The sequence below is a fragment of the Vidua macroura genome, chromosome Z (assembly GCF_024509145.1).
Source record: "Vidua macroura isolate BioBank_ID:100142 chromosome Z, ASM2450914v1, whole genome shotgun sequence".
Taxonomy (NCBI): domain Eukaryota; kingdom Metazoa; phylum Chordata; class Aves; order Passeriformes; family Viduidae; genus Vidua; species Vidua macroura.
The window spans coordinates 20,870,457-20,898,354 of NC_071611.1; the positions used below are offsets into that span (position 1 = coordinate 20,870,457).

The following is a 27,898-nucleotide window of genomic DNA, read 5'->3' on the forward strand; positions in this document are numbered from 1 at the left end:
CACTTTTTGTGAACACCTACAAGTTTGAGGACCTATACAACAACAGGAAAAAAAAGCCAAAAGAGCTTTTTTTCTAAGTACTGCTGGATTTCAGCCCTTTCATGTGAGAATATGTTTGACTTCCCTAATTTCAATTTGTTATTAAGAATGCTAGAAAGATGAAAGATGAAAGATGTTAGAATAAACTGATATGAACCATTCTTACTTTGAAAATTATATAGAATCTCTCCAGAAGTGCTGACCTTTGTCATCTATTTAAAATCAATTTCATGGTCATAGGCATATAAAAAAAGCTTTTGTTATTAAGGAGTGTATATTTACAATATAGTGCTTAAAGATACCTGTATTTACATACTTAACTCACTATGCATATTTTATAGATAACCATTTCTGAAGGAATGTATAACTGAAGTGAAAAGCCACCTGCAACTTTGTCTTTAAAATTACCAATACAGTGCTGAAAGCAAATGTTAATGTCAGTGCAGCTTGAGGAAGATTCATACATAATTGTAAATTGTGATAATTATGAGAGAATTACTTTTTCTGATTTTTTTTTATGTTTTTGACTCTGTAAGTCAAATTTATTTACAAACTGCTAAAACATGATCTTTTCCCTGATGAGAAAAAAGTAGGAAATATTATATAATTACATTTTCATTAACAGGGATGTAGGGTGTACTATTACATTCTTTTAAGCAGATAAGTAAAATGTAGATGAGATGTAGCCACCAACTGTTTGAAAAAATTACTTTCAGTTAACGAGGAATCATTATTAATCATTTCAGCTGGAGAGTTCCACAGGGGGCTGTTTTGGCCATGTTGTTTTTCAGCGTCTAAAAGAAAAGAGATTTGAATGACAGAAGAAACCATAAGCTTTAAAAATATCTGGCTGATGGATAGCTGGGCAGGATTGTAAATGCTCCAGAGGATAGGATTAGAATTTACAAAAATCTTAACAAATTAGACAATTTATACAAAACAAGAGTGTGCAAGAAAAATACAGTGATGCCATGACAAAATGCACAAGTTAAACAAAAATAATTAGAGTGCAGAAACACAAAATTTTAACATAGCCTAATATTACAAGTTTGTTACAACACAGACAAATTCTTTAATAAATCCCACTCTACTGCTTCTTAAGCCATCAAAATTTCATGACTTATTTAAGCATACCATATCTCCTTTCCTGATTTCTCTATGCACATGATGCTGCTTTTAAAGGCAAGTAGTTAAGGGGAAAGTGAGGATTCACACCGGTAAATAATAACATACTGCAAGCTCTGTATCTGAACATCATCAACATTGGAATTAGGGCATCTGCCTCGAAGTTCAGATATAGCCATTCCAGCATACAAACAAAAGAAGCTAACAAAGTAATAGGGCAAGAAAAAGTTAGTCTGTAATAGGAAACATTTGATAGTACTATCATGTAAATATGGGATCTTTGCTGTGGTAGGGAATCCCAAACTGCAATGTTTTGGTGACAAAGCTGGATGGGTTTTCAGTTAAGGATAGTACTGAGAAGAAAGGGAGAGGTATTTTATGCAAGTATAGATTATCTGCCAGGAAATGTATATATGTTGTTATTAATAATCTGCATAAAATAATTGAATTACATATGGGTTTGTGTTTTTAGATTTTAATATATGAACACCTGTATTTAGTTACAAACCAGAATATTCCTTCAGGAGATTAAGAAAGAGGGATTATATAATTTAATGTAACTTCTTGATCTCTTCAGGCGACTTTTTTTTTCTTTTGAAGAAATGTTATGAGGTTGACAAAGGCTATGATTCAGCAAGAATAGAAAAATGTTATGAAATGTCTGTTGGAATACTGCAAAAATTAAAGCACATGGATCAAACATAAATTGGGAATAATAGCATTTGGCATTTTTTTAAGTGAAGGGGAGACAGATATCAGGAAAATTACAAAGCAGTCTGAAATAAAATTCATTCCTACTGCACTTATATTAGGCTTTACTCAAATCTGTTTCCAGTTTTGAAAGAACTGGACAACACAATAGTCTATGTAACTATTACCAACCTCTTTTACACTATGCTGTTTTTCTAAAAAATCTAAGAAATGGGAAAGGATCCTGTATTCATAGAATAATAGAATCATTAAGATTGGAAAAGATCTTAAAGCTAATCAAGTCCAACTTTTTACCAAGCACTGCTGTGTTCCCCACTAAACCATTTGCCTAAGTACCAAACCTACATGTTTTTGAGCACTTCTGGAAATGGTGCAGCCTTGAGCAACCTCTTCCAATGCCTAACCACCCTTTCAGTGAAGAAATTCTTCCTAATCTACAATCTCTCCTGATGAAACTTGAGGCCATTTCTTCTTGTCCCATCTCTTGTTGCTTGGGAGTAAAGGCTGATCCTCCACCTCACTACAACTCCCTTTTAGACATTAGCAGAGATCAACAAGATCCCCCTTGAGCCTCCCTTTCTCCATGAAAAATCCAGAATATTTTAGATGTGCAAAAATAGCTACATAGTGGTGTAAAAAAACTAATTTACACTTGAAAAAAATGTTAAAATTTTCTCTTTCATAGTCCATTTGGAACACCCTTAACTTTTAATTTTATCTTTCTTTTGGAATGCGTATCTCAGGATGCTAATGTTGGGAGTGAAACAAGACTTTGGACAATGTTTTACCTGGGATTGAATTTAACTTTTCAAGAAGTCTATTGATACTTGGTAAAACCTTTGCAAAGAAAATTAGAGTTAATGGGAGATGGTAACATACACTGTTGGAATTCCTTCTGGAATTTGCCTTCATATTCATCATCATAAAAGTAGAGGAAATTGTTTTCTATGCTGAATTATAAACAGTATTTAAAATTCAAATTGCAAAAAGACCATTGAAAAAAACATTTTATTCCCTTTCTTTTTTTTCCCCTCACCTGTTGAAAGGGAGGTATATTATCATTGTCCAGTACTGAGTCATCATGGAGTGATAGTTACTGCCTGGTAGTCCATATGGTACCTTTAAAAAGGAGGAGTTATAAAAGGAGATTGAAAATGAAATAGTCTACTTAGTTAATGAACACTATCAGTGTTTTTTTACTGAAGTAATAACCTCAATAGAATAAAGCATTTTCATATTATAATAGCCTCTTTCTTGTTTTCTAAAATTGTGATGATTGCAGGTCTGGTGAAATTTAAACAAATTTGTGAAAATAAGACTTAAAAACTTGACAACTGTTGAAGAAACATCCTATAACAGTGGAAACTCGCTAAGCATTTAAATTATTGCCAAATAATGTCCTTGGGTAGTGTGTGCAAACTTAGAGAAGAAATAACTTTTTACATTAAATAAAACCAAATTACTTCCAGGAGGCAGAGTTCCTGTTCTCTTTAACGTACAATTAATTTCTGGCAATACAATACAATGAACTATCTTATTGATATTTTCAATTTATATACAAAGAAATAATGTATAAAAATAGCATTTTCATCTAAACCTGAGAGCATATAACTAAAACTCCCAAGATGATTTTACACAGCAGGAAAGTTTGTGGACAGTGATAATTTGTAACTTTTATGGATCAATATTTTAGTTCACAGCAGAACTAAGATTATGCTTAAGGATTATTACCATATAATTTCCTGATTTTAAGCACTTGGAGGCTTTTTACGTAAGGATCAGAGTCCTGCCACAATCAACTAATTTTGTAGGGAAGGTAGGAATATAGAGGGTTTTTCATCCAATTTCAATTCTAGGTAACTTTTTCCTCCAGTTGGTTAAAGCTAGAGCAAAATAGTCTAGCATTATTGTCCCAACAGAGATTCAAAATAATAAAATCGAAAAAAGTTGTAGTGAGCCTCAGGTTAATTTAGACTCTTAAGACAGTGCTTGCAAAGTATGTTTAGCTTAAGAGGCATATTTTCACTTGCACTGTGATTCTTCCATCAGATTTCATATACTGCTGCTGTCCTAAGACAAGGAAGGGAAAGAGAAATAAAAAATATAATAAAATTGTTGTGAGAAAATTTGACTGGAGAAATAAAAGTAAGTTAAACTCTTAAGACAGGGATTTTGTTGGGTTGTTTGGGATTTTTCCTTGGTTTTCCCCCCTAGAAAAATAATAACAATATTGCATGATGACTTCTGCAGAGACAACAGACTGTTCAGCGGGTTGAGAGACCTACAACTAAATGTATTTTTATGGTGGGAATTCTGAGGTCTTTAACTTGGAGACATTGATGAGGTTCTGTGGATTTTCACTGTTAAATGTTCAGCTCAAACCCTAGTTAGAAACTAAAAGTAAAAAAAACTAGACTATTTTAAGATAAAGAAAGGATAAATAGATATATTTTTATCTTCAGGTTCTTTTTTTGAACATGTGTAAAATACTTTGGGGAAAAAAAAATCTGCTAATTTTTGAGCCATGAAAAATCCCCAAACCAACAAACAAGACCAAAACCCAAGAGCAATCCCTCAAAAACAAACAAACAAACAAAACAATTAATGTAAAAAATAAACTAACAACAAAAAAAACGCCGCAAAACTAATTTATGTAATACAAACACCATGGAAAAATTGTTAAAACTTGGCAACACTGCAAGCACTGAATGGATAATCTGTTAATAAGATGTCTTGAACAAATCTTAAGATTACAGAGACATACATGCTTCCTCTATAGCATCTAATAGTCTCCTTTTATATGTTAATTATCATTAGCATAAAACTAATATAAATATTATATTATGTTTATGCATAATTTTTCTATGTATCTTTCTTTTCTACTATTCAAAAGGACACATTTCTACTTTCTGTATTTTCAGATATTTATTTACCAGATTTTAAATTTTGAGCATTAATCTTCATTAATGTTGCACTGGAAAGAGAAAAATGCCTGTAGACAAAAAGTTGGAAAGTAATTTGCTGCAGGAAAATCAATTTTAGATTGTTTTTATTAAGCTAATGTGTAACCTCAAACCTTATTAATGGAATAACCATGGTTATAGTATTGATAGTTTTAACAAATCTAAGCAATTATAAAGAAATGGATCCAATTCCATGAAATGAATGTTAATTCAATGATGAATAATTTGTATTCGACGATCATAAAGGAGATTTGCTGCACTAATCTGTTTTCTTCCTCTGCTTTTATAGAAAACATTTATTCTTGCATCCCCATATTTACAAACATCCATGTCCAGTCAGACTCTCTATTGCTTCTACCCTGATGCACTTTCATCAGTCATCACAAAGCATTCTGACTCCTTTCAAACAGGAAAATATATAATTTTTCATTATTTTAATTATTTTGATTTTCCCCTCCTAGAACTAAAATCCTAAAATGTGGTCTGATATTTCTTATTACTTTCTAAGCATAAAAGTAATTTGTTTTCCAAAGGAAATTTTTATGTTCAAATAAACTTCTCAAGTCATAACTTAAACTACTCTGGTGTGCAGTTCGAGCTCTTCTACCCAGATATCCCTGGAGTTCACTGGTCTCCACAGAAATTCACAAATTTTAATTTCCAGGAGAGAGCTTAAAATTGATTTTTCTTCAAAACACTGCTGGGGTGTAGGGAGAGGAAGACTGAACACACTTGAAAGCTTATGCTTTTATTGGGCTGCTTTTCTGACATAAAATGTGCTTCTTTCAGAGTGTACTATTTGAGGTTTAAGTCAATTTATACTCATGTGAGGTATATATGCATGGTAATTATTTGTGGTTTTTACAAGTATTGAACAAGCATTTACTTATTTTGTTGTATATCTAATGTCTGACTGTTTATTTTCAGTGGTGATAGAAAGCTTTTGTGTTTTTCAGATCTCAGGATAGAGTTGTTTTGATTGTGTTCCAAACCTGCAAGCTCAGGGTGAGCAATAATTTTTGTTATTTCTTTATCCTGAATTGGGATGGTTCTGTGAATAACTGTTTTCTAGTATATGATCATATTTCCTGGCACATAAAAAAGCCCAAAGAAGTCCCACCAAGTCTGTGATAACATCAATCAGTAATATCAGTGATTAATTAACCTCTATTTGTTTCAAGATATTGTGAAGAAGAAGGAGTTTTTTTAGGCTTACCCCATAATAATAAAATGGAATTGTTCATGTTTTGTTTGTTTGTTGTATTTTAACATAGTTTGACTGAAGACATCATTGCATAACTGTACTTCAATGCTCTATGTGTAATTTGAACATTTTGCATTTTGAGACTAACATTAACATAGTCATCAAACATAGAAAGTGATGTAATTTCAGAGAGAGAGAGATAATATGAACCAAGGAGACAATCTGCAAAAATGACAGAGGTTCTCCAGTTGTAAACTGTATTTCTGTACATTAAATAACTGTTGAGAAACCATCTTTTAGAGTGTATCAGGGCCAAGCAGCAAAAAACAGTAATACTATCAAAATTATTTCTTATTTATTTCTTACTTATTTCAGGTTTTTTATGTTACAACATGGTGGATAAGACAGATAGCTGTTATAATGAAAACTAAAATTACTGGAAACCTGTGGTTGCCATAAATAAATTTTTATACTTTTCCATATACTAAGTTTTTTTAGAAATGTTATGTTTAACATGAAGTCAATTGAACAAAATACATTGATATTTAGCATGGTCCTGAAGTAATTTAATAAGTAATGTAATAAAGCTATTGAGACAAACAAGCTTAAACAGGTTACCAAAGTATTCTCCTGTGTTTTAAGCTTGTTTCATAATATTAGACATAACAAAGTAAAGTGCTTGTTTCATAACAAGGGACAATATGATTAGCATGCAATTGAGATCAAACTCATGAGTACACCTTATTTGTACAACACAAATAGCTGTCATACTGTGCATACATGGGCAGCAAACAGCACTTCTAGATGTGGAAACCTAAACCCAGGAGAGCAGATCTGTCAATTTTGTGTTTCCACTCACTGTGTGAAGGGAGTAGTTCAGTTTTGTCATGTTGGTACTTTTGTACTGAGTTACAAATTTAGAGTTTTATGGCATATTAGTTTTATGGCATATTTCTGTTTCAAAGGCTTAATCATTGCTATCCAACAATTCTTTATAAGTAAGCAAATTTACTATCATCAAAATTGTTAATTGTATAGATAATTGCCTTGTGATGTTAATTTCTGGTGGTTGAGGAAACACTGGCAGTATTTAATAACAATACACTGAAGTCTCACTATAATTCTGGTATATTAGTTAATATAAGATTCCTGGTGACATTTTCCCCTTATGTTTTGAACAACTGATGCTATAAAATACACACAAGCATATATGTGTGTGTGTATTGTGTATTAAAAAAGCTTGATTTTCAAAGAAAGAAATATACAAAGACAATGGTATCTCATGGTTTGAGGAACCTTATATTTTAAAGAACTTTTATGGGTATGAATATAGGAGGCAGCTAAGCTAACTGCATAAAATAATTTAAAAATATAATAAAATTACAGTAAAGTAACAGCAAGAAGGATTTTATATTAAAAAACAAACAAACAAACAAACAAATAAACCTCCCCAAATGATGCAAAACAGAAATCATTACTCTTTTAAGAAAATCCAGGAAAAAAGCTCTCAAACCTTCAAAAACTGACAAAGAAAAAAACCCACAAATCCATAAAAACCCCAATTTGCCACTTCTTTAAATCGGATGACTTAAATTCAGCATAGCTGGAGCAATTAAAATGCATCTGGTAGGAATTTAATATGTAAGAGGGCTCTTTTCCAATATTATCATCTTACCAATCTACTTAAAGTAGAAAGATAAATAGTCTAATTAATTCCTTGCATGAATTACTAAATAAAGTTCAATGATGTCTATAAAACATGGGATTCTCCTCAGCATTGTTTGTAAACTGTATGTACAGCAGATTTGTCAGAGAACTCTTTTACATTGTTATATTGGACTGAAATTTATATACATAAAAGTGATCCAGATGATTGAAGTAGAACAGAGCAGTAGAACAGTAGAACAGACAATGATACAGTCAGTTACTGAGTATTAAAGAATCCTTGCAAAATTTGGATCAAAACCATGCTTTGTTGAGTTAGAAGTTTAAAGAAAGGTTTGTGGTATGCCTGATTTAATAATTAATTACAAAAACCTCTAAAAACAGGACACAGGCAAAGCTAAGTAATACTAGTACTGCTTTTCTAAATCTTAATCTGTTGTTTCATTTTTTTTCTAACAATGACATTATATTATGTATATATTTAAGAAATACTACCTAATAAATAAATAATATGAACTTTCTTCTTCACCTAAGAATTACACAATCATTCTTATGGAGATTTTAAAAAAAGGAAAATTAACTGATAGAGAACCAATGGATGAAAATAAATATTTCACTGGAAAATGAATAACAGAAACTTACCCAACGTTATGTCAAGGTCCTGTCCATGCCAACCTCTAATGGCAATATTTATATTTTTATACAAAATAAATAAATAACAGTTAAAATTAAACAAATCTAACTATAAGAAAGCAACCACAAAAAACAAAAACTTAAACCCATAAAACCCTTTTTTTCTCTGACCTACTTATTTTTAACATTTTTTTCTAGTTTTCTCATAGTTCAGTTTTTAATTTTTGAACTCCTTTTATATATTTTATTGATCTGTTGCCTCATGTGATTAAAGAAGGAAAATAAAATTTCAGGACTATGGCAAATTTTCCCAAAAAAAGCTACACATCAGCCACTTAAATTTGCAATATACTCCTTTAGAAACAAATATTATTTTTTAAAAAATATAAAATGGGAAAAACAAAAAACATCAGTTTCCCGACACCTTGTGGATGATATGAGACTGTAAAGGGCAGCATGCACCTTCCAAATTGTGAAGGATGTGTCTTTCCCCTTAGGATGTTAAGCAGCTGAATCAATTCTGCTAACTTTCCATTGTTGTCTTTTTCACCCTTTTGGTATTTTTATATCAGTGAAACCAGTGGCAGGAAGGAAGTAGACATGGACAGTGAGCTTGAGTTTTATTATTGTACATTTAGCTTGTGATGTCTATTTCTACAATCTGACACTTATGAAAATAATTTCCATCAATCTCTGTTTTTGACAACATTCCATCATCCAGAAATACCATAATTTAAATTTTTTTATAATTTCTTATATTTTTATATGATCTAGAAAACCAGTGTAATAGCAAACATCTATTTTTCCATTTTAAAATTAATCTTTTTGATGACAGACTTTGCAGACATAATCTCAAAATGCCATTTCACATTAATTCCTCTGAGTCCTGTATCACAATTTATCAGATATATTCCTACAAGTATGCTTGTATGTTAGCTGGAAACACCATGATGTTAGTTACTGCATTTAACATTGTATTTGGAGAATACTTTGCTTCTGATTACTTATCGACATGTGAATGGATGAAAATAAATACAAACAAATATGGGCATATATACTTAAAAGCATATTAGTTTCCCTGAATGCATTCAGATTTGATCCTTTATAGTCTCTGATTGCATTTTTGCTTTATAGATAGACATGTATGCATACATACATAGAAATGTGTATTTATGCATTTCTAATGTGTAAATTATTATTTTCCTAAAAGCACTGTAAAAGTGCTTAACAACTTGTTCTTTTTTAATGTAAATTTTTAGTATAAATGTAATAAAACGTAGAAAAGTAGTACAGCAAATTTATCTTTTAATACTTTTCATGCTGGGTTCACTAACATGTGAAAAGGTTTGGATAGATATTTTGCATGCCATATTATAGTAAAAGGTTGTATGTAAATTGGTAGTAAGTTCTGGGGTTCTTTCACTGTTCTTTTTTGGGTTGTTTTTGAAGTCACAAAAAAATAACTATAAATCTATTTTCCTTAAAGATTAAAATGCACCACTTAGAAAGGAGCTGGGGTTGTTTAGCCTGGAGAAGAGGAGGCTTAGAGGTGACCTTATTGCTCTCTACAACTTCCTGAAGGGAGGCTGTAGACGGGTGGGGGTCGGTCTCTTCCACCAGGCAGCAACTGACAGAACAAGAGGACATAGTCTCAAGCTACGTCAGGGAAGGTATATGTTAGATATTAGGAAAAAAAATTTCACTGAAAGAATAATAAAGTACTGGAATTGTCTTCCCAGGGAGGTGGTAGAATCACCATCTCTGGATGTGTTTAAAAAATGACTGGACATGGCACTTGGTGCTATAGTCTAGTTGAGGTGTTAGGGCATAGTCTAGTTAGACTTGATCTTAGAGGTCTCTTTCAACCTCATTATTCTGTGATTCTGTAATTCTGTGAAATTATTTATTTTATTTGAAACATAAAATAGTTACTATATTAATTTTTTATTAAGGAATAGAACCAATGCAAGTTAACCAACTTGGATAAAATGTGAAATGGAAAAAAACAATTTTATACTGAAAACACTTTCTTTTTCTAATAAGGATACGTTGAAAATATTGATTACAAAGTCCTACCATGGCCACAGCCTAGGGCAAATTATCATTAGAATGATGATATGCAATCTTGATTATATTCTCTTTTTTACTTCTGAGAATGCCATTGCATCTCTTGGGAGTATGATTATTTCTGAAATTAAAATCAGCTTTAAAAGAAAAGGTAGCTTGAATCTAATTTTCAGATTGATAGAGCTAAACATACAATGAGAGTAAATCTCTTCTAATGTAAACCAGGGACCCACATTATAATCTTCAGGGTTTTGCAATGGTGATTTTATCCTGTTCTTTATAAAGAACTTTGCTAGTTTTCAGCCAGTAATTATTTTTCCCTTGAAACTTGCTTAAGAGACAGGGCCTGTGGACAAGAGACAGGCCTAATCATATGTAGTTGCAAAAGATAAAAATTTGATTGGAACTAAAGGAAGTTGAGCAAGGAAGAAACACTGTTGTATACATTTAAGTGGGCATAAATTTTGGAATAATTTTCTCCAGTTACATTATTATTTGATGGGTGGGAGACATGCCTCTCCTTTGATATACTAGAAATCATTGTAATGGACACAATCGTGGGTACAATTGTCAATGGATTATTAGAAATGTTCTTATACTGATTTTCTAAAATATCTTTGAACTTCTTGATCAATTCACAGCCATACCATTGAACACAATTTTTCTTGGTTGTTTCCAGAATATGGGAAATGGGAAGAAATATTTTTAATCTATTACATTGTATTTAGAAGCCATGTCAATATCTGCTTATGTAAGATTAGAGTTACTCCTTTTTTACAAAGGATGTGGAATAGGAAATGTAAATTTTAAATTAAAGGTAAAATTTTCTCTTTCATCCAGCCCCTAACATTATTACAGAACATATGAAAATGAGAGGACTTCAAATTCAATATAGCAAGAAGTTTTGCTTTTATATTAGTAGAGATCTACTAACTCTCCAAAGGAAGAAATTTCTCTGCAAAACCAAAAGGTACTGTACAACCATTTTTTAATGCTGCAAGAGACAGGTCGGCCTCAGGAAAACTGGCCTCCTGACCTAGTAGACAGGGACATGGAGCAGCATAGCCCTGCTCTGTAATCCAGGAGAACAAAATTAGTGACCTGCTGCGCCACTTAAATGCTCCTTTGTCAATGGGACCACATGGAATCCATCCTAGGATGGTGAGGAAGCTGGCAGAAGAGCTCACCAAGCCAGTCTCCCTCACTTATCATCATTCCTGGCTCACCAGAGAGGTCCCAGACACCTGGAAGCTACCCATCCATAAGAAAGGCTGGAAGGACACAGCTGGAAACTACAAGCCTATCAGCCTCATCTTGGTGTGACTATGGAACAGATAATCCTGAGTGTCATTACACAGGATAGCCAAGGGCTCAGACTCAGCCAGAATGGATTTAGGAGACTGCCTGGCCAACCTGACCTCCTTCTATGACCAGGTGTCCCCATCAGGTCCTCTGAAGAGGGACGTGCACCACTGGATAGACGCGCCAAGTCCAGTGATATAAGTCCAAGTGCCAGGTCCTACACTTTGGCCACAACAAACCCCTGCAGCACTGCAGGCTGGGGACAGAGTGGCTGGACAGTGGCCAGGCAGAAAGGGCCCTGGGGGAAGTGACTGACAGCAGGTGAACATGAGTCAGCTGTGCTAGCCAAGAAGGCCAATGGCATCCTGGCCTGTACTGGCAACAGTGTGGCTATCAGGGCCAGGGCAGGGATTGTCCCCCTGTACTCAGCACTGGTGAGGCCACACCTTGAGCGCTCAGCCCCTCAATAGAGGAAAGGTGTTGAAGTGCTGGAGTGTGTCCAGAGAATGGCACAGAGCTTGGTGAATGGTCTAGAGCACAAGTCCTGTGAAGAGCCACTGAGGAAGCTGGGGGTGTTTAGCCTGGAGAAAAGAAGGTTCAGGGGACACCTCATCACTCTGTATAACTGCCTGAATAGAGGGTGTAGCCAGGTGGGGTTGGCCTCTTCTCCCAGGTTTAGGTTGCATATTAGGGAGACATTCTTCACAGAAAGTATGATTGGGCATTGGAATGGATTGCCCAGGAAAGGGATGAAGTCACCAACCCAGGAGGCATTTAAGACTGGATGTGGCACATAGTGTCATGGTCTAGTTGATTCTGTGGTTAGAGAATTAGTGACAGACACTATATCCCTGAAGTAAATAATAAAATTGCATTACAGATAAATATGATTTTTTTTTTTTTTTTTTTTTTTTTTTTTTTTTTAGTTAGGAGTAACTATTTATTTTCTTTTCTTAAAAATAAATAAATAACTAAATAAAAGGGGAAAGAAAAAGAAAGGTAATGAAGTAATGACCTGTGAAATATTCTTCTACAACTTTTTTCAAAACCTAGGAAAAAGACTACTATTGATTTTTGTGGCCTGCAACTTAAGTCCTTTTTCATGCACTTTTAATGAACTTGATCTTATAAGTCCTTGTCAGTCAGGTCAAAATACTTTATTTTCTGAGGCATGCAGGTATTTCTATCTTTCATATGCATTATTTTCACTGGGCTTGTAAAAAACATGAAATAAATAAATCACTAGTTTATGCCACTACTTTGCACAATTTGACAGGAAGATGAAATTTGCCCAATAAATATGTAAAAAGATTTATAAATGCTATATGCAGTATTCAATTTACTGCTTTACACATTGGGAACTAGAATTGAATCCACTCTTTGTTGTCTCTTTTATTTTCTCTATATTTTATATTTGTAATGAAAACAGAGAAATGGTAACTTTACCCACTGCAGTACTGAAAGTGTGGTTAAAGCACAAGTTTATCAGAGATTTCATAATTTAAAATTCACTGAAAATAGAGAATTGAAAATAGAGAATTGAAAACAGAGAATTAAAAAGAGACAGAATATTTAGATAGTTGCTAGGCTATTGGATACATGCTTCAAATGATAATGTCCTGCCTTTTCATCTTCATCCAGCTTCTGCTCATGAATCAAACAAATTTTCCCAGAGAATAATCTTCTTGAAAAGTATCTCACGAAGTGTCAAAATTTGTGGATCTATAAAGAGTTGAGCTGAAATCCGGTCAATATTTGTTTGATGGAGTTGCAAAATAAGCAAACTTTTTTTCCCATTTTCCACAGTTATGGTTGGTTTCCATAAGTTAAATAAGAAGCTGTCATGTGAAAATACATGTCCAACAAGGCATTTTCTCAATACTTACTATCCCTAAACAAATACTGGGACCAAATCTGTATTATCTTTCAGGGAAATGTGGAATTCTTTTGAGTGGGTGCATGTGCATGTGCATGTTCTGTTGAAGGGTTTTCCTGAATCTTTATGCTCAGTAAAATATTGTATAGAAATAAAACCTGAAAAATTGCATAATGAAAAAAACCCCTTATACTTGGGATGATGGGTCCCACAAATGCATGATTTTCTGCACAGACGGAGGACAAAATACTTAGTGGCTCATTTTCAAAGAAGATTTGTCCAATAGATTCACTCACATTCATTTGGGAATTGAGTACAGTAATACCTGATCTCAACTGAGTATTTCAGAATTTTTAGGAGAAAAACACGTATCACGTAAACAAATACACAACTAACTGTAGTGTTAGTCCTAAACAAAAGGCTGTTAAATTATTTTAATTCATAGCTCAAATTAAAAATAGTGTTTTGAATAGATGCATCAAAGAACAAAAAGCAAAATCTAAGACAGGTAAAAGATTCAGCTGTCTCAGCATGACTTTTCCAGTGATGCTTGGCTGCAAAGTTTTAAGTGATTTTTCTTTGCACTAGCTTCCAGCTTCTTTCAGTCTGCTTGTCTGTTCCACTCAGCTCAGTGTATTACACTGAAATGGAAAAGTGGGAAAGGATAATGAAGAAATCTGAAAACACTTCAAATCCTCGTAATTTTAGATTTGATTACTGGATATGTTGACTAAAGTTTCTTATATGGCAAAAAAGTGAAGTTTGTATGTGGCAAATTCAATCAACCTTTAAAAAAAAAAACACATTTCATTTCACAATGCAATTCCTTAGAAATTTTAATCTAATTTAAAAAATAAAGTGACTAAAGAGGAGAAAAATAAAGTGCTAGAACACATATTTCTGTGTACTTTTAGCAGTTCCTTCCAGTACAATCTCTTCCTTCCATCTCCTCCTAGTCCACTGGCATCTGTGTGTTGATAAATTGCTTGCAGCATATCTGAATATACAGCTTGAATAGGTGTATGCAGCTTCTAGGATATTATTTTCTTTTTTGTTTTTTCCCTCATGACATATCAAAAGTAGGTAGTATGATTTGTTCTTTTGAACTTTGATAACCCTATCAGCATGTATCAAAGTTGTATCTGAACTGAAACTTGGTATTTATTTGGACTATGTGTACACTCAGAAACCAAGATTAAGCGTATGCTGGATCACTTTATCAATAATGAGGAATTAGGGGAAGAAAATAGAGGTAGCCTGCATTCAGAAACAACATTAATGTGTATTCATGTCTGCAAAAGTCTTTCAACAAAAAGTAGGTAATTCTAGAGGTAATAACAGAGGAGATTTCATTATGTGACTGGGTGGAATTCAACACCCCATATGTCAGCTTTACGTGACAGACTATTAATAAACTGTCATCAGTAGATACCAATTGGCAGTGACTGCCCTTTCTGAATTTGAATTTCAAGAAGTTTTTTCTTAAGTATTCCTGCTCTCTAATACACTTTCTTTCAGTGCGAGCCATTCTCTTTATGCAGAAAATATACTTAGTTCTTGTGCTATATAGATTGTAAAAAAAATATATATATAGCAGAATAGTAGCACACAAATCAGCTTTACTCATTTTGCCATGCAGAAAATGAGGACTGGATAAGATAGGGCTATTTTTGTACCTGGATATATGGGAAAGGTTATAGGAAATAGTCCAGTGCATAGCAGAAATCAGACTTCTCTAAAAGAGAGACACAAGCATATTGTTAATAAATGATAGGTTTTTCATACTTTAGATTTTTTTTTTACTTGCTTCCAAAACCACTGCAAATCCCTTTGCAGATCAATCCCAGTGAAAACCTCATAAAATTTCCATTAACCTTAGAGATAGGTTATACACAGATATACTCTGGATAATGAAATATCAGCTAATCCCTTCACAAACAGTAGTTCTTTATGAAGTAAGGAGTAAAATTATTGCATAATATGAAAACATATTGTTGCTTTGAGACCTACTTTGTTGCATATTTATGCACTTTGAGAAGATTTTCCTATGTCAAATGTATGTCTTCTCTCTTCAAATTCCAAAATATTTAGGGTGAAATAGTATGATGAACATTCAGTGACTAACATGTGCAAAAGAAACTTCTGTGAGGGACTGTCTTGGAAGAGAGCTAGCAAAAGCTTCATCCCAAAATGAAACTCAGGCTGCAAATATTAATTATTAATTAATTCATCTAAAGCTAACAAAAAACACAGATGCAAATGAACATATATTCTCTTTCTTTCTTTCTTTCTTTCTTTCTTTCTTTCTTTCTTTCTTTCTTTCTTTCTTTCTTTCTTTCTTTCTTTCTTTCTTTCTTTCTTTCTTTCTTTCTTTCTTTCTTTCTTTCTTTCTTTCTTTCTTTCTTTTTCTTTTTGCTTTTGCTTCTTTTATGTTTTCCCTTTTGCTTTCCTTTCCCTTATGCTTTTCCTTTTGCTTTTCCCTATTTCAGGTACAGGATTATATGATAGAACTGTAAAAGAGAAAGATTGGGCCATTATCAGAGTACCATTTTCAACTGCTTTACTTCTACATGAAAAACAAATTCCTCTGTATTTTTAAGGTATTAATTCATATCAACTCTGCTATCCACAAGAAGACAATTAAAGCAATTTTCTTCCGTCTATATCTCTTATTAATTGTATGAAGATCTAGGATAACAGTAATCTGGGAATGTTGAAGTTAATATAATTGGCAGGAGTTGAGTGGAGGCATATATCCTTTAGAGAGGTTCTTTGATATTTGTACTGCTGCCTTTTTAAAGAAATTTAGAAGAGAGGAAGAATACAAGGAGCTCCAAGACAATGTGAAGCTCTCACCACCAAGTCTGAATATCCTGCCTTGGACAGGAACATCTTTCACCAGAACAGACTGCTCAAAGTCCCTGACATTGAAATAGCTTTAGGAGGACATTCACAACTTGGGGCAACTTGTACAGTCACCACCTTTATCAAAAAAAAAAAAATTCTTGTTGATGTCCAGTCTCATTCATTATTTAATCTTCTAAGTTATTTAGAAAAAAATAGACTAATCTTTCTAATTTCTATGAGGTTTCCTTTTTTGTCATTCCTCGTGTTGGGGTCCCACTCCTGATCACCATCATCTTGGTGTAGAAGTAGAAGGAGAATCTTCCCTTGGCCTGTTGGTCATTCTTGTTTTGATACAGCCCAGGATGCTCTTGGCTTTCTGGACTGCAAGCACACACTGCTGGCTGATGTCCAGCTTCCATTCACAATAAATGTTCTTCACAGGGATGTTCTCAATGTGTCCTTCACACAGGCTTACCCATGTCTGAGACTTCCCTGGCCCTGATGTAAAACCTTGTACTTGTTGAACTTCATAAGGTTTTTGTGGTGATACTGCTCATGTTTGTCCAGGTCCCCTTGGATGACATCCACCATCTGTTGTGTCAACAGCAGCACTCGTTTAGGTATCATCTGCAAGCTTGCTGAAGGTGCACTTGATCCCACTGTCTAAATCATTGACAAAGAATAGTAAAGAGCCCTGAGAGGCATTACAAGTCACCATCTTCCACACAGATATTGACCAAAACTCCCTGGTTCCACTCATGTAGCCAATTCCTTACCAAACAGTTCACTTTTCAAATCCATGTCTCTCCAGTATGCATCTGTATTTAAGAACTTACAAAAGCTTAGGTAGAGATGACATCAGTCAGTCTTCCTCTATGAACTGTTGTAGTCATTCCATCATAGAAGACAACAAGGTCAGTCAGGTATAATTTACCATTAGTAAAATGCTTGACTGTCTCATAACATCTCTGTTTTGCATGAACATTTCTTCCAAGAAGACTTATTCCATCATCTTCCCAGACACAGAGGTAAGGCTCACTGGTCTTTTATTCCCCATCTTCCTTTCTCCCCTTTTTAGAGGAGAGGCGTTTCATTTCTCCCATCACTGGGGACTCTGCCTAATCACCATGAGTTTTCATATATCTTGAATAGTGCCTTGGCAATTACATCAACCATCAATCTCTCAGGACCCTGAAGTCCATGTCATCAGTCCCCATAAAGTTGTGCTTATTCAGTTTCATCAATTGGTCAAACCTGTTTTTTGCTTGCAGTGGGAGAGACTTCGCTCCTGTAAACCGCACCTAAGGCTGTTGAATATCAGTTGTACTTTCGGTAGAGACATTTTTAGCAGCTGTTTTCAGATGAATTGTCTATTTTCTCATAGATGGTACTTTGCAGATGTAGAATGTTGATAACTTTTAAGGATAAGTCTGGTTATACTCAGATTTTTAACCCTTTAAACTGTGTCTTTGACCTCTAATCAAGGTGCAATTTTTCTCCAAACAAGATTGTGTTTGTAGAATCTTTACAGAACAACCTTGAAAAGAATACTCTTGGGAATGATGACTTCAAAGTCCGTGTGATTTCACAGAATAGTGAGTGATTTCATAGAATAATGACTAGTCAGGAAGCCATCACTCACTCTTAATTAAATTTCTTCATCTAGAGAACTTGCAGCTCTAGTCAGAGCTGCCAGGAATCCTATGCACTTTATGTCAAGTTTGGTAACATGTGCCAGCATCTCACCTTCATATTTCTTAAATATGAAGTAGAACTCCTTAATATTTTAATTTTCATTCAATAAACTAGGAAGCTGAGATCTTAAAAGGATATAAGAAATATTTAGGGCAAAATTTAGTTTGGACTTCAAGGCTTTAAAATGGCATAGATACATCAAGGTTACAGCATCCTAGTCCTTTGCACTGACATTACAATATTCAATTATATAGTATAAATGAATTATTTAGTTGCAGTTTGATCAAATTCATCTGCTCTTGTTTAAGGTTTAACTGCTTCTGTGTTTACACATGACCTAGTTTTCTTTGCACTTATACCTACTGCAAGCATTTATAACAAAATAGGGTGAACACAAACCAGATTAAATATTTAAAGACATTGCTCATGGTACTCTTCTGCCCTATTTCACTAGTAAAAATGACAAGAGAATACTTTAAGCAGTCAATGAATATCTATTTTATTTGATGAGATATATGTATGTGCAGCAGATATTTGTGGATTTAATAGCTTTTATATAAATTACTTTATAAGCATATTATCATAAATAGAGATTAAGTAGAAATTATCTATACAACTACAAGTCTTGTAAAGAAAATGGTGTTTTGTTTTCCTAATCATTCATACTCTTCCAGTAGTTTGCCTAAGGCTGAAGGTTCATTTAATGTCTTTTCCTAATTTTTATTCTCTTCAGTTAGGTGATTGCTAATCTACTTTCAAGATTGGTCTGATTTTTCAACACCAAAAGAGCAGATATAAGCTAGTCCTCTACAGTCCAGAATACTGTAGAAGAGTGCCAAAACTGACTGGAATCTGAAACTAACTTGCCTAGGTAGATGAAAGCCCCACCACTGAACTTTGTTTTGCAGAGCTACAGCAAGGGTAAAAGTGAGAGGTGCATAAGGAACACAAATGTGCCCTGGAAACTGCTGCTTCTATTGAGGGTGGGTTCCATTGTAACTCCACAAGAGTAGAGTGAACAGGACTGAACAAGAGATGGCAGCAGCTCAAAAGGGATTGTGCCTGCAGCAGAAGGGAGAGGAAGGCAACTACACTGTGATACTTAGAAACTCTTGCTGTGATTTAAACTCTTATCAGGAGTTGTGTGTAGCAGGGGTAGTGCCATTTTATTGATTTGTGATGTACATGTAAGCAAAGTGGAAGTTTCTGTAAACTTCTAATGTGAAGCAAGAAAACTCTCTCAAAAGCTTACCAGTAGACTGGATAGATACTCTAGGGCCTGTTCAGGTAGACAGATGAAGATTTCATCCTTTCTCAAGTACTGACTGTTGTAACATTGAAACATTCTAATTCATCTTGCAAAAGCTACTCATATGTGGACAATATTTTTGCACCTGAGAAAGTCTGAACTTATTATGAAAAGGGTGGTTAAATATCATATGATTAACATTACCATTTGGTTATGCTTTTGATGCTTATTTCTTTCAGTGTAACCTGGTATTTAATTTTCTAGAACAACAGATGCCTCAAGGAATTCAGATCCTTTCATTTCAGTGGCTGTTTTAATGCAATACACTTCAACCTTATTAAAAATATGCAGTCCAGAAAACTACCAACTATATGAGAAATATTCTATATTGATGTTAGTATCAACATACTATTCTAAATTTTTTTTGTTGTCTTGCATTTCTTGATGTTGGTCTTGCAAAGTACCTCTGAGCACTACACAAGAGTGTAAATAAACATCTTGATCCAGTGCTGCTTTGTCTTTCTTAGAAGAAAAGTTTTCAGATATGATTTTTTTTTCTTTTGCTTATATGAACACTGCACCATACTACTATTTTCCTTTACTTTGTAAAATGATAATAGCCAACTTGAATTAGATCTTGAAATCAAATGGTCCAGATGTTCTACCATGAACATTACAGTTTCTCTGTGATCTGTGTCAGAAATGCAGCTGTCAACAGTAAAGCACACCTGCCACCAGTTTTCTGTCAGCAAATTATTTTTCAGTTTTAATAGGAAGAGTACTAAATTGCCAGAACAATGCTTTGGTCTAATACTGAACCTTGCAACATATTCCAGATTGACAATCCACAAATCAACATGTTTAAGAAAGTTTATGTGGAAATAACCTTGAGTCTGTAAGGTCACGTACTAAAAATTTTTACTTCAAAATACTATTTGGGATATCTTCCAAATGTTGACAATTAGAACAAATAAAGATGCTAAGATTTGCATAGGTCACCTATGGGCTGTTGTGAGTGTACATGTATTGACCTCAAGCAGTACTAGAAGCAAGAGAAATATAGGTCACTATAATTTTAATGGCGATTGGCCATTACAGCAGCATTCTGAAGGGCGATAGATTTATGTATATCAAAAAGCATTCCATAACTAAAGTTCTAGATATTCTTTCATCCTCTCTCTTACATGAATGATGGCTTCTGGTACAAGGTTTTAATCTGATACCCTCTATAGAGAATAGTCCTCTAAACCGTGTAACATTTTTTTAAAATTCTGAGAAGGAGCTGAGGCATCACCCATTTTATAAGGTATCATGAGCTTTAAGACTTGAACTGTGTTATCCCAAGTGAATGATTAGATGTTTATTTGCTGTACTACCTTGCTGGAGGCTTTATGGTTTAAAACAAACTATATTTGTCAGTTATGTGAGACTGTACAATGAACAAGACCTGGATCCTTTTATCTCCTAAAATAAAAACCATTTTGCAGGATGGTTTCTATCCCCTGCCCCCAACCTTCTAAAGAACTATTGTTGTTTATTTTTTTTTTCTTTTACATTTTAGTACATAATTTCTAAAAGCATGCAATAAATGTTCATTTGAGATCCTATTTCTAAAACACAATTTACTTGATTGTTGTCATGAGACATCATCAGGCTTGTAGTCCTTTCTAGTCCTCTTTTGTTAATATGGCTATAATTTCACTCATCATATTTTCCCATTCACACTTTCTTCTGACTTACTACAGAGATTTTGAATTATGTGAAATTTTCTGTGCTTGTAGTAGTAGAGAACTGTTCACTGAAAAAGGTCATAACTCTTGATGAAATATCTGAGCACCTGATTTGCAGAGAGCTTACTGACTTTACCCTTGAGACACCACCTTCATAATTTACATATTTGTGAATATCTTCAGCTCATTCTTTAGAAATAGTGTTAATAGTTGCAATTCTAACAACAGAGTACTGTGGATGCAGACTATTTCACTTTGCTCACTTTTAACACATTATGGAAAACTCAATTACTATCTGAGACTTGTGTTTCACTAAGCAGACTTATATTTTACTAAATATAGAAAAGGTTCAGTTTTACATCATCTGGCAAATTGTCATTTAACACTGAACAACCAAAACAAAAAAACTAGACTGCCTTTTAGGAAGCCGATCCTGCAGCTGGTCATTAGAAATTTTCACAGAAATTGACCCCTCCTGGAGTATAGAAACTATAATGGATGATGAAATGTAGGCAGCTTCTGAGATACAATTCCCATAACTGAGCCTTTTATGGCTAAGAAAAAGTGAGAAGGCCCTATGAATGTCTAAAACCAGATTCACATCGCACTCAGATTAACATCACATAGGAAGGACAAAATATTACGTAGAGCTAAGACATTCATCAGCATGGTTTATTCTTTCTACAGTTCATTGAGACCTAGCTCCATTGGCAATTTGACTGGCTCATGGGAAAACAGCATAAGGACAGTTACTAGCACAGAGCAGTTATGGCTACATTTACAGTAGTGTTGTCCTCATCACTATGCAACACAAATTTAAAATTGTTAAGGCCACAGACTAATTAATCTTCTGCTGCACTACCAGCTCTTTAAACACCTGAATAAAATAATTTTGTGTCAGAATACTTGAGGACTTCCCTTACATATTGCAAAGCATTTCCTCTTCTGAGAACACACAGGATCTGGTGAAGCTGTTTAAATTTCAAGTGTGATTTGTACAGCCTCTCCTTTGCCCTCTCCAGCATATTGTGCAGTTTTGGATATTTCTTTCCCTTTTCATCCCCTATAAAATTATCAGATGTGACTGAGATATATAAAATTAACCCAAAAGATTTAAAGATTTAAAATAAATACCCTTATTTTATATTGTTATGCATGCATACATATATGTTTATACACAGAAAGATAATATTCATGGTTAATAAATAGCAAACATCTCAGCCACTTCCAAATACTACTAAAAAAAGTTGTATTAATTTTCTAAGAAAATAGAGGAATATTCAAAAACAGCTTGGGAGGAAAGGAAGGAGAAACATTTTGTAGAATCCAGGGGGAAGAACTGTATATAATAGTGTCTGTGAAGATCCATGTGAACATATGACCACAATTTCCTTGCTGACATAATCCTAAGCAAAAACCACCATATTATGTCTCATGGACAGGACAATAGCTAAGATAAATTTCCTTCCAGAGAATGGATTAAAACTGATTTAACAAATTTGGAACAGCTTATTTTGCTGAGCAATTGCCTGATGAAATTTTCCTCAAGAACAGAGATATACAATGAAAATATTTTTCAAGGAGTGGCAGCCTCTACTCAATTCTGTGCTAATTCTATCTGAAAAGTTGGGACAAAATAACTCATTAATGAAACTTTATTGTATCTTATTGCTAAGAATGATGAATTTATATATTCAAACAGAATTTCAAAGAAAGGAATGTATATTATTTGGATTAGCATAGACTATTAGAAAGAGAGTTCTAAATAATTCATGAAATACCAACTGCATAACAACTTCTGTATTTTAAAATTAGATGTAAGTAAGAATGTTTTCAGAGGAAAAAATATACAGTATGCTGCACATGCCGTTATAGCTACTTAGCTGTTTTAAGAGCTTGAGATTTTTTTGTATTAGGCTAGCCATTAAACATAAATACACATCTTTGACTACTCTCTTTTTAACTGTATTTGGTTTGTAAACATTGTAGTCATTATCCTGTTAGTTAGGAACAAATGCAACATAACAATGCCTAACAACAAAATTCAAAATATTTACATTTTTTTTGTGCATTTCAGTCACCTGAATCTAAAAATAAAAAAGAAAAAAAAAAAAAAAGAAAGGAAAGAAACCAAGCAGTACTTAGCACTTCTAGTACTAAGTGCCATTAGTTTTTATTTTATATTTATTCATGTCATTTTTTTGGGATATAGGACATATGTTTTATTTTCCATAGGCCAAAGTCTTGATCAATCAAGTAGTAGGCAGGTTAACTCATGCAATTACATAGAAGACAGTATTCTGGTATGTAGCCAACCCACTGAAGCAACTTTCCATGTGTTGATGGGAACCAAGAAAAGTAAAAGCTATTTTGAAAAAGAAAAGAAAAAAAAAATCACTCTTTGTTTTTCAAGAGACAAATTTCCAGAAAACTTGCTGTTTTTCCAGAGGAAAATGTTAGTTCAGAAATTTCTTACAGATTCATATGGGTTTTGCTTTAAGTGTTCTATAAAACTGTGTCATGGTTTAACCCCAACTGGAAATTAAGTCTCACTCCCACCACCAGAATCACCCATGGTGGAGAGGAGAATCAAAAAGAATAGGTAAATTTCCTGATCTGGAAAAAGAATAAATTAATACTAGAAAAAAAAATAGCAATAAATAGTAATTTCAATAAAAATATGCAGTTAAGATGAAATATGATTATAACAATAATAACAAAGTAACAATAAATTAATAGTAATAATAATAACAATAACATTAGCAGGAATTATAAAGAGAGGAAGAGAGAGTAACAAAACACAACAGAAACAAGTTATGCACAATAATGCTAACTGATGCCCATTCCTGGACAGTGATTATTCCCTTCCAGCCAATTTTCCCTCTACATGCTGGGCCTGAAGTTCCAAGGTTTGGAACTTTGATCAGTTCCAGTCTCCTGTCTTGGTCATGCTCCCTCTCAGCTTTTTGTGTAGTTCCTAATTTTTAGAGCATGAGACCCTAAAAAGAGTTTTTACCCTTTCCTTAGGGTATGGACTACATAGCAATAGTCAAAAGATCGGTGTGTTATCAACATTATTCTCATCCAAGCAATACCAGCTTTTTATCCTTTGAAGTACAGCCTCCTTTTGCTAATAGTTTAAAAACCTAATGCTGTAGGTTAGTTTGTTGAGACAGCAGTGAATGCTGAGGAAAACATTTAGGAACAGAGACTGATTACCTGCCAGTATAGCCTTAAAAATCTACTTGAAATCGTTGCTTTTTTTGCTCAAAGAGCCAAATGAACTATGACTTTTACTAAACCTTTTCCATTTTACTGTTAATAATTCTAGACATGAGTTTTCAATTAACACTGAGTAATGGATTTTTTTTCCCAATATATATTAATAATTCTGTATCTTACCTCAGAGGAAAATTCTCATTTTGACAATAAACCTTCCATAAGTTTAGTACAAAACAGATTCCAGAAAGTGTACTCTATGCAATTTCCATCTGAAAAACAAATGTCTGACATTTAGCAGAGTGAAAAACACTCCACTATGTTTCATAGCTTTTCAGCTCCTTTCTGACTTGACTGTAACCCAAAAAGGCAAAGATACAAACCAAACTTTTTTTTCTAGTTACAAGAAACTTTTAATTGAAAACAAGTGCGCTAGGTTTGAACACAGCTTCAGCAGATTAGCAGTTAAATTAGAAGGGGCTTTTCGCTTAACTTCCAGTGTGGATATGTCACTGTGCCCTGTCACTCTGAAAAGCGACAGGGCTTTGTTATCAGTGCTGAGCACAGACAGCCTCCTGATGCAGAAGCAGACAAAAATAGGCTGCCAAGGTGATGAAGGCACCATGCACATGTTGCATCCTCCTGTGAACGGAGATGTGGATGGGCTCTGTGGACACAATGCTCTGCTCAAACAGACTGATCACCTCCCAGGTCCACGTTTCCTGATAAAAAAAAAAAAAAAAAAAGCCACCGATGAAAAAATGTTCATCTAAAATCTATTCAAGGAGCATAAAAGAATTCAAAGACTACAGCAGCACTTCTCATTAATAAATGATTCCTTGCATGTTTGTTTATCATCCCTTTTCAGAAAAAATATTTGTGGATTAGTCATTGCAAGACTAGGGTAGAAGTTCCAAGATTTAAGAGGTGTTCATATCTTATATTGAGGTTTCAGATAAAAAAGGGTTACGTGAATGTTATTTTCAGCTTCCATGATTAAGAATTAATATTATTAACATCAAAGTCACCTGTTACATAGTTTCAGCCTGTACCGCTCTGATAGAAAATTTATTTAGTTACATTTTTCTTTTTGTTGTCTCTTACCACAAGTAAGTATCTCTCCTTGGGCCTAAAATGGCAATCTACATATTTGATACTTACTTCTGTCTAATCTTTTAAGACACCTATTTCAATATTTGCAACAAAATTTTCATGTGTTCTCTTCCTAGCATGATATAACAAAGACTCTTAGTTTCTCATTTTTTACCTTCCTTGTCAACCAAAACTGTGGAATACCAGAAGCAAGTATTTTATATCTGCACAGAAATGTAATGATTTCCCTCCCTGGATATGTGCCCAGCTGTGCCTTTTTGCACAACATAAAATTTACATTCTGCCCTCATATGCTTCAAATCTCTGCATATTTGGAACAGAGGAGTCAGAGAGGATATGACATTTTTTAATTTCTCTCCTTTGCATTTATCGATATTGTCAAAATGAAATAAAACAAAATTCAAAATTAGGTTTAAGTGATCAAAATATTTACTTTAAGCTATTCAATTTGCCTCATAAACTTTGCTGCTTCAACAAAGTGTTAATGGAAATGCCATGTAATCCAGTAAATCTGAGATAAAAGATGTGGAATATGAATAGATTTTTCCTAGACAGGATACATACTATTATCAGTAACTTGAAACATGCATGTTACTTTACACAGCATTAAATAGTTCTATCCTGATGGATTTTTTGCTATTGGATAGTCTGCCAAGCAAAAATAGCAGTAGATATGAAGCTTTCTTTCAAATGATCCATAAAATACCCTGGCACTGGAAGAACTTCCCTTGAAGTTTACATCACAATGAAATGAGTCATAAAATTACAGAATATAGTGTGTTGGAAGGGACTCATCAGGACCATTGAGTCCAACTCCTGGCTCCTCAAAGGATTCCAAAAAATCATATCCTGTGACTGAGAGCATTGTCCAAACACTTCTTGAACTCTGTCAGGCTGGAGCTGTGACCACTTCCCTAGGGATCCTCTTCCTATGCCCAATCACTCTCTGCATGAAAAACTAAGACATCCCCAACCTCAGTTGTTTGATAGAGTTTATGTTAATAAAGTCACAGGCTTGGAGTGTTTTGTACTCCACAAGTTTCATTTATGTGGGAAGCTAAAATATGAAAATTTGAATGTGTTATTTATTATGACATATCTTCATATTTTCCCTTTTACTTTGAAGATTTTATGTTATTGAGAAAAACAAGCTCTTAAAAAATTTTAGTATTCTGGTTGAAGTATAAATAGTAGTACTACTCTTTACAGAGATGACCTTTGCTTTTTTCTTAATGAATGGCTTTGGGTTTTTATTTCTTGTAAACTGTTTTAGAAACAATATCAAATAAAGTCAAGTAGCTTTGCTAAATTTTTTAAGAAATTACAAGATTTTCTTATATTTCTTATATAAGCATTTGAAATTTAAACACATAATTACAGTTAGTTTCATGAATAAAGAAAGTTTCTAGTGTCATTATTAGATCTGGCTAGAAAAGTAAAACAGCATCACAACCAGAATAACTATTTTTTCAAAACTTCTTGAGACCTTAACCTAGATGAAACAGAGACATAGAAAATGATTGAGTGTCATTTTATGGGTATGATTTCATTCAAAGTCTTCACTAAATCAACTGATTTCAGTATTTTTTATAGAGATGGAAAATCTAGAAGATAAATACACAGATTTTCTTTCTCTTTTTCTCCCTTTCTGTTAAATATATTTCACCATTCCACCTGGATTTTCTAAAAGTAGATCCACAAAGCATACAACAGTTCTCATTGTCAATTAATATACTAAGATAATGTCATTAACACTGGAAAGGATTTACAAGTATATATAAACTAAATGAGATTGACTTGGGCATGAAAAATTGCATTGAGTTAATTCTTGTTTAAAAAAGTAGATTTTTTTCTATCTGAAGGTCATTGCATGCAGAACACACAAAGCAGAACACACAAAGAAACTATTAGATCAGAGGTGAGGATGTAATACTGCAATTCTTGAATTCACGGAGCAATCGAATCGAGAACTGTGGGAAGAGTAGCAGGAAATATACATTTGCAGCAGAACAAAAGCAATTTGAATCCTTGTTTGTTTACTTTCTTACTAATTGAAAAGCAGACTATAGAAGAACCCAGAGGTTATATTAAAAATTATTTGGTAGCTTGAAGGTGGTGGAAGAAGAAATACACAAATAACTACAATACCTTGTTTTTGTTCACGGTAGAGGATTGGGAGGGGTTGGTTCTCCATTTCCTTTAAATTCTAAATGCCTTTTCTCTATGGTCAATGTTTTTAGAGATCAATTTTGCAAAATTTTAAAAGTGAAATTTGTTGCAGTACTTCCCAGCTTTGACTTGAAGAACATTTAAAATATAAGATGCCTCTTTTGGAAAATTTCTGAGATATTGATCTTCTTTGATTTAATACAGCCCTTAATTCAGGGTTTATTTATTTATTTATTTTACTTCAGTTTTATAGGCATACATGGCAATTTTACACTTTAATAAAGGAATTCA

The 27,898-nt window shown here is 33.6% G+C and overlaps 1 protein-coding gene across 1 annotated transcript in view; it reads left to right on the top strand.

Annotated features, from left to right (window-relative positions):
* Positions 1-27,898, top strand: part of PTPRD (protein tyrosine phosphatase receptor type D) — a 978,753-nt gene that overhangs the window by 261,464 nt on the left and 689,391 nt on the right. Inside the window, exon 6 of the mRNA XM_054004205.1 lies at positions 5,795-5,843. The gene's annotated coding sequence lies outside the window, so the exon portion shown is untranslated. The remainder of the gene's footprint in view (positions 1-5,794; positions 5,844-27,898) is intronic.